The sequence below is a fragment of the Triticum aestivum genome, chromosome 1A (assembly GCF_018294505.1).
Source record: "Triticum aestivum cultivar Chinese Spring chromosome 1A, IWGSC CS RefSeq v2.1, whole genome shotgun sequence".
In the NCBI taxonomy this organism is placed as follows: Eukaryota; Viridiplantae; Streptophyta; class Magnoliopsida; order Poales; family Poaceae; genus Triticum; species Triticum aestivum.
This window is the reverse complement of record NC_057794.1, coordinates 120,799,558-120,808,114: the sequence shown is the minus strand read 5'-3', so window position 1 is coordinate 120,808,114 and position 8,557 is coordinate 120,799,558.

Sequence of the window (8,557 nt, the reverse complement as noted above, 5' to 3'; positions counted from 1 at the left end):
CTCAATCCAAATAGCGGAAGTAACAACAAGGTTGTGGATTCCCATCAACACCAATGGCAAAGTTGAGTGTAGAAATCGTAACCCTAACGTATCACTTACTCGTCGTAAGAATCCTGCAACATGAGACGTTGCAGCCACAAATGATCAGTACATTGAATGTACTGGCAAATTCACACCAGAGGATAATGATGAATAATAGCTATCACTACATGCATATTTGGCTGGTGGAAAAACTCTATGGTTATAGTGTTTTTGCGAAAAGCCAAATTTTCCCTACTGCAAAGGAATATAATTTATTTAACTACAAAGTTGGTTGAAAAAATATTGAGAAGGTTCCTCCAACTCAATCCCAAATTAACATCAATAACCCAACCAATTATTTAAGTAACGTGATGAGATCAATATGATAATCCAAGTACCAGATACTCAAGATGTCCATAACCGGGGACACGGCTAATCATGATTAGTTTGTACACTCTACAGAGGTTTGCGCACTTTTCCCCACAAGACTCAATCGCCTCCATTGGATTTCTCGCACTACATGGTGTTTGAGAAACGAATGACTGAGACACAGTCTTTCAGAAACATTAACCCTTTACTCTAGGCAGACAATACCAAACCTACATCCCTCTACCTGCCGATCCACCTCTTCAAGAGCTCATGCGACCTACTCAACTATGCTAGAGCCCATAATAGCTTGTGGCTGCACATAGAAGTTTCTAGCATGAATAATCTTATGATCCCTCTGAGCCTGGGTAGAATTCGATAGGGTGATCATACGGGTCCTCCGAGATCCCCTTGGGCAAACACTGGGTTCTCCAGGTGCCCGGGCAACCACTGGGTGCTCTAGGGTGCCCCAACCAATCCACCCAGATGTGTATTAAAGTAGCCACCTTAAGTTAACCATTAAACAATAACTCTCACATTTGTCATGAATTCTCTCAAACCGATCCACGTCTACGAGCATTGCATAGCAATATAAGCATAACGTAAAACTAACTCCCAAGGTTCGAATACAGGGCAATAGGTTCCTACCTCATCAACTACTTCCCAATACCCACATGTTATCAAATCCTAACCATGCAATGTTTGAGGGTGAAACTAATGCATAAAAACTGGGTATGAAAGGGATATGATCAAAGTGTGAACTTGCCTGCAATGTTGATGAAGATGATTCGCATTCGACACTCTTGATAGATCTACTCATCTCACTCCGGTCAATCTATCGTAAGCAAGCAATAGTAACCACACATAAGCAATCACTCAAAAGATCAGAAAGAATGAAGAAGACGATTCAGAAAACATCAAAACCAAGCAAATAAATCTTGCAACAATAAACAATTTCTAATAGTACCAAAATTATATGAATTTGGCCTTATCAGAAATTTTAGGTCAAGAGCATCGATTAGCAAAAAGAATCAACTCAAACGGAGCTACGAAACTCAAGTTACGATCAAACGAGGTTTGAATCTAAATCTGTTTGAAACCAAATTTTAAAACTTTCAAAAACATGTTTAAGTTGTTTTACTGGATAGAGGAGATCATAACGAAGACGTGGGAGTTGGTTTCGTCGGATTTGGATAAACGGGTAAAAAGATGTGATAGATTGAAGATCAGGGACTAAACTATGAAGAAACTAATTACATACGGGTCCCTGGCTAAAATTAAAAAGAAAAAGAAAAAGACTAAATAATGAGCGTTCGTTATAGAACGCTAACGAACGAATCCATTCGCTGCGAGGACCTAACTAGCGAACGTTCTCGAAATAACTAGGCTAAAAAGAAAAACCGATCTAATAATATAAAACCGAAGTAAACCAAATAAACGGGAGAAAATCGACGGTTCATACCAATTCGGCCGGCTCGGCGGTTTAGGCGGAGAAAACCGCCGGCGGGACGGCGAACAGCGGGCGGCGGGCGGCGCTGCAGACGGTGGGGCAAGGCGGCAGCGGCAGGAGGCGTCGCGGGCGGCGCAAGGCAGTGGTGCGGGCGGAGCAGCGGCGGCGGCGGAAGCTGCGGCGGCGGCGCGGCAGTTGCGGTGAGATGCGGCGATGGCGAGGATAGAGAAGAGAGAGGGCGGCTGAGGCGGCGCTTATATAGGGGGCGGGGCGACTCCGTGGCGTGGGCGAGGGGGCATAAGAGAGGCGGCGGCGGGACTCCGCGGAGGTCACGGCGGCGGCGGCAGTGTCGGGCAGGAGACGGAATCCTGCCCGAGCTCGGGGACGAGCGGGATGGGCCGTTGGGCCGCGGCCTGGCTCGGGCGCTGGGCCGGCCCAGTCGGCAACGGAAAAAAGGTTTTTTTGACACAACGAAAAAAAATAACGCGAAAAAATAAAATGGAACCTAGGCATATAATATATCAAAAAAATCAAAAAAAGATTTTCTACAACGTGAACTATTTTTCAAGGCCAAATAAAGTTTACAAAAATTCAAATAAATCAAATAGTGCTACTGATTCAATAAAACCCGCTAAAAATCATTTAGAAAAATACCAAAATGATTTCAAATTAAATTTTCTCCAATTTTCTGATGTAGGGAATCATTTTACCCTATTTTCCATTTATTTTATTTTTGGAGAAAAATAATTTGGACAAAATCCAAATAACTCAAAATTGAAAATAATTTCAAACGGACTTTAAATTTGATCCTTTAAACTTCCAACTCATATTTCATATATTTTGAAGAAGTCATTTTATCTTCTCTCATGAAAATCATTGAGTTTCTTAAAGTTTCTGAATTTGAAAATAGTTCCAAATGAAATTCAAATATTTTCACATACCCTTTTCATTTATTTAAATGGAAGAAGTCATGTCATCTTCTCTCTAGGGTTTTGTATTTGAAAAGAATTTGAATTCACGGAGATCAAAATGAAAAAGGTGAAAGTTTGGGAAAGTCCTTTTATTCCCTCTCATTTAACTTTCAAAAAGTTTCAAATTCACTCACTTTCAGACAATCAATCAAACAATCAATCAAATCTATCTATTTATTATAACATTCCAAAATTTAGAATTTTGGGATGTTACAAACCTACCACCCTTAAAATGAATCTCGTCCTCGAGATTCGGAGAGGCTAGAAAGAAATAGGTTAGGTTCGGGGGTCTTCTCAAAATCCATCGATCGTCTCCAAGGGTCTGGGGTGCTACCACCCTTAGAAACATGGTAACTGTTCGATGTAACTCATATAATCCATCCTTATTGTTTGATAGTGTCGGTCTTCTCAGATCTTCAAGATAATTCCTTCTCTGGCACTTCCGATAGTGGCATAACCTTTTCCTCAATACTTCTGTCCTTTCATATTGGTAAGGTTATCCCGAGACTCGATCCTCTTAGCTGACGGGTCTAGCGCCAAAACTAAACAACTATCGATATCTCATGGTGGTCAACAATTTATGGTTTCTCCTGCAGGAAATGGGTCTGGGTTTATCCTCACCATATAACCTACGGTTGGCAAAAACTGCTTTGTACAAGGGAAAAAATACGTATACCATTCTAAGGTTTAAACATGGTTTTGATCGTCGTCTCTCTACTATAGGTAAGTCACTCAGATTTACCATCCCATATAACAAGGCGAATAATAAGAGTAAGTCGGTATGGTGATCAATCCATCCCGCACCCAAATCATTACCCTATGTATGGTTTAGCGAATCTCGCATTCTAACACTCGGTCATCCTCACAAGCATTGCAGAATTTCTCATGTCAACGAACTAAGTTCAGATAAATACATTGATTCTGCAAGCCAAACAAACATCTATCGTTCCTTCACAACTCTCAGGTTTTGCGTAAACTCCTATAAGATCGTCTGTCAAAAAAATCGTATCTTCTTCCATGGTTTTTTTCCTTCAACAAGAGTGTGCTTGCTTCTTGGCAGGTCCTGGGGCATGTGGGTTATGGCCCATCTCATCACTTGTAATCCTTGAACTCTTCCTCGGGGCAACTGATTGTTTTCCAACATTCAGCCTCCCAGCATTCATAAATCCATCCAATTGTACTGTTTCTCTTCCTTCTATTGGTGCCAAACTAAAATGTGATTACTCCAATTCATCCTGGAGTTACACTTGCTCCATATTACCAACATTATACCTCCTTTACGTCCAATAATACTTCATCACTCCATACTCTTGGGGATACCCCACATATGGAGGCAAGACTCCTTCTTATTTTGTCCAAAATCCACTTCGTCGTATATCATTCTCCTTTCCATGGGTCAAGTGTCCTCACAGGGTACTAGCACCCTTAAAATGCACAAACTCATCCATAGACCATACTTCTCATATCCTCGAAAATGGTCAAACCCTTTCTTCATAGGGTAACAACTCATAAAATCCAAATCTTTACCAACGATGCTAACTTTATTGATTCTCCAATGATTACAATCTCTTGCTTTTTCATTACATGCCTCAACTCAACACCTCAATATAAAAGAAAATGTTTTCACTACTACTACTATACTTCTCACAAACACAACTAATTATCACAAGTCTCCTTCTCCTTGGGACAATCTCTGGCAAAATGCCCTGCTCCATTACAATGAAAACATATTACTTCTGACAAGTATCGAGGTTTCCTTTTTGGGCAACTGTTGAGGTAGTGCCCTGACTCCTTGCACCTGTAACAGGTGATATGACTCAAGTCCTTCCTGGAATCCAATCTACTTCTCTTTCTAGACTTTTCCGTTCCAATCGGGGCTTCTATTTCCTGTGGGTCATACTCTACTTCCTCTGTCCCCAATACTACTAGATCCCCATTCAAACAATTCTGGGAGATGTGTCCTTCTTCTCCACATGATTAGCATGACTTGGTGCAGGGTTTAATTGGTTCTTCTTTGGGTGTGTCCTCCACCTCTTCCTTCATCACTGGTTCTTCTAAAATTTCCATGAGGGCTCCTTTCATTTCTTCTTTCTTCTTTTGTACGGTTCTTTGTGCCATGGGGTAAATGTGACATTGAGAAGGGTAGTGGGTAGTCCCTTCACACAAGAAACAAGTGATCTGCCTAGTTGGGAATTCTTCAGCTGTGTGACTTCCTTCACATTTAGGGCATTCATCCTTGTGTTCTTTATGGGTGTGTCCTATTTCTCCACAAAGCTTGCATGCACAGAGCTTCTTCATATCATTTCCATAAGGCTTCAACTTTTGGGACACAAGCCGAGACTTTGGCAGAGTTAACTTAAATTCTTTCCAAGTGGTTACTCCCTGCCATCCATTGATGGTTTGGTACATCCTCCACCAAGTAGCAGCACCTCTTTCAAAGCACTTGAAGAGCGTGATGGGACATATCCTTTCCGGCTATAGGGTTATTCTTCATGTGATCCTCCATGTTCTGAATCCATCGGTCTGTCTCCAACTGACTCATCGGTCCAAAAAATACAAGCTCATCTCCATTCATCCTCTATTGGGTCCATGGTTTTTGGGGTGAGATAAGAGAGATAGAGAGGGATACACATGCTACCTCTTTTAGCACTGCGTTGGTTTTCCCCGAAGAGGAAGGGATGATGCAGCAAAGTAGCATAAGTATTCTCCTCGGTTTTTGAGAACCAAGGTATCAATCCAGTAGGAGGCTACGCGCGAGTCCCTCGTACCTGCAAAAAACAAATAAATCCTCGCAACCAACGCAAATAGGGGTTGTCAATCCCTATAGGGCCACTTACGAGAGTGAGATCTGACAGATATGATAAGATAATATTTTTGGTATTTTTATGATAAAGATGCAAAGTAAAATAAAGGCAAAGTAAATAACAAAGTAAATAACTAAGTAGTATGAGATTGATATGATAAAGATAGACCCGGGGGGCATAGGTTTCACTAGTGGCTTCTCTCGAGAGCATAAGTATTCTACGGTGGGTGAACAAATTACTGTTGAGCAATTGACGGAATTGAGCATAGTTATGAGAATATCTAGGTATGATCATGTATATAGGCATCACGTCCGAGACAATTAGACCGACTGTTGCCTGCATCTACTACTATTACTCCACTCATCGACCGCTATCCAGCATGCATCTAGAGTATTAAGTTAAAAACAGAGTAACGCCTTAAGCAAGATGACATGATGTAGAGGGATAGATTCATGCAATATGAAGAAAACCCATCTTGTTATCCTCGATGGCAACAATACAATACGTGCCTTACTGCCCTTACTGTCACCGGGAAAGGACACCGCAAGATTGAACCCAAAGCTAAGCACTTCTCCCATTGCAAGAAAGATCAATCTAGTAGGCCAAACCAAACTGATAATTTGAAGGGACTTGCAAAGATAACCAATCATACATAAAAGAATTCAGAGAAGATTCAAATATTATTCATAGATAGACTTGATCATAAACCCACAATTCATTGATCTCAACAAACACACCGCAAAAAGAAGATTACATCGAATAGATCTCCACAAGAGAGGGGGAGAACATTGTATTGAGATCCAAAAAGAGAGAAGAAGCCATCTAGCTACTAACTATGGACCCGTAGGTCTGAGGTAAACTACTCACACTTCATCGGAGAGGCTATGGTGTTGATGTAGAAGCCCTCCATGATCGATGCCCCCTCCGGTGGAGCTCCGGAACAGGCCCTAAGACGGGATCTCGTGGATACAAAAAGTTACGGCGGTGGAATTAGGGTTTTGGCTCCGTCTCTGATCGTTTGGGGGTACGTGGGTATATATAGGAGGAAGAAGTACATCGGTGGAGTAACAGGGGGCCCACGAGGGTGGAGAGCGCGCCTGGGGGGGGGGGGCAGGCGCGCCCCCTACCTCGTGGCCTCCTGTTAGTTGACTTGACGTAGGGTCCAAGTCTCCTGAGTTGTATTCGATGAGAAAATCATGTTCCCGAAGGTTTCATTCCGTTTGGACTCCTTTTGATATTCCTTTTCTTTGAAACCCTAAAATAGGCAAAAAAACAACAATTCTGGGCTGGGCCTCCGGTTAATAGGTTAGTCCCAAAAATAATATAAAAGTGGATAATAAAGCCCAATAATGTCCAAAATAGTAGATAATATAGCATGGAGCAATCAAAAATTATAGATACGTTGGAGACGTATCAAGCATCCCCAAGCTTAATTCCTGCTCGTCCTCGAGTAGGTAAATGATAAAAACAGAATTTTTGATGCGGAGTGCTACTTGGCATAATTTTAATGTAATTCTTCTTAATTTTGGTATGAATATTCAGATCCGAAAGATTCAAGACAAAGATTCATATTGACATAAAAATGATAATACTTCAAGCATACTAACTAAGCAATTATGTCTTCTCAAAATAACATGGCCAAAGAAAGTTCATCCCTACAAAATCATATGGTTTAGTCATGTTTCATTTTCGTCACACAAGAATGCTATCATCATGCACAACCCTGATGACAAGCCAAGCAATTGTTTCATACTTTAGTAATCTCAAACCTATAAACTTTCACGCAATATATGAGCGCGAGCCATGGACATAGCACTATAGGTGGAATAGAATAGAATGAGGGGGGTTATGTGGAGAAGACAAAAAGGGAGAAAGTCTCACATCAACGAGGCTAATCAATGGGCTATGGAGATGCCCACCGATTGATGTTAATGCAAGGAGTAGGGATTGCCATGCAACAGATGCACTAGAGCTATAAATGTATGAAAGCTCAACAAAAGAAACTAGTGGGTGTGCATCCAACTTGCTTGCTCATGAAGACCTAGGGCACTTGAGAAGGCTGTAACGCCCTCGATGCGACTATATCTCCCACGTGTCGAAGCACGACTTAGAGGCATAACCGCATTGAAAGCAATGTCGCAAGTGAGGTAATCTTCGCAAACAACCCATCTAATACAATAAGGGAAAAGAGATACATAGTTGGCTTACAATCGCCACTTCACACAATTACATGAATAAAGCATTACATCATCCAGATACAACCAAGGTCCGACTACGGAACCAAAATAAAAGAAGAACCCCAAAAGCGACAAAGGTCCCCGATCGACCCCAACTGGGCTCCACTACTGATCAACTAGAACGAAACAAAACAAAGGACAAGATCTTCATCGAGCTCCTCCTGAGTTGGGTTGCGTCATCTGCACGGACTCATCGGCACCTGTAAGCTGGTTTTGGAAGTATCTGTGAGTCACGGGGACTCAGCAATCTCGCACCCTCGCGATCAAGACTATTTAAGCTTATGGGTAAGATAAAAGGTATGAGGTGGAGCTGCAGCAAGCGACTAGCATATATGGTGGCTAACATACGCAAAAGAGAGCGAGAAGAGAAGGCAAAGCACGGTCGATAAAAGTATGATCAAGAAGTGATCCTAGAACAACCTACGTCAAACATAACTCCAACACCATGTTCACTTCCCGGACTCCGCCGGAAAGAGACCATCACGGTTACACACGCAGTTGATTCATTTTAATTAAGTTAAGGTTCAAGTTATCTACAACCGGACATTAACAAATTCCCATCTGCCCATAACCGCGGGCACGGCTTTCGAAAGTTCAAATCCCTGCAGGGGAGTCCCAACTTAGCCCATGACAAGCTCTCACGGTTAATGAAGGAATAGACCTCCTCCCGAGACATTCCGATCAGACTCGGTATCCCGGTTCTACAAG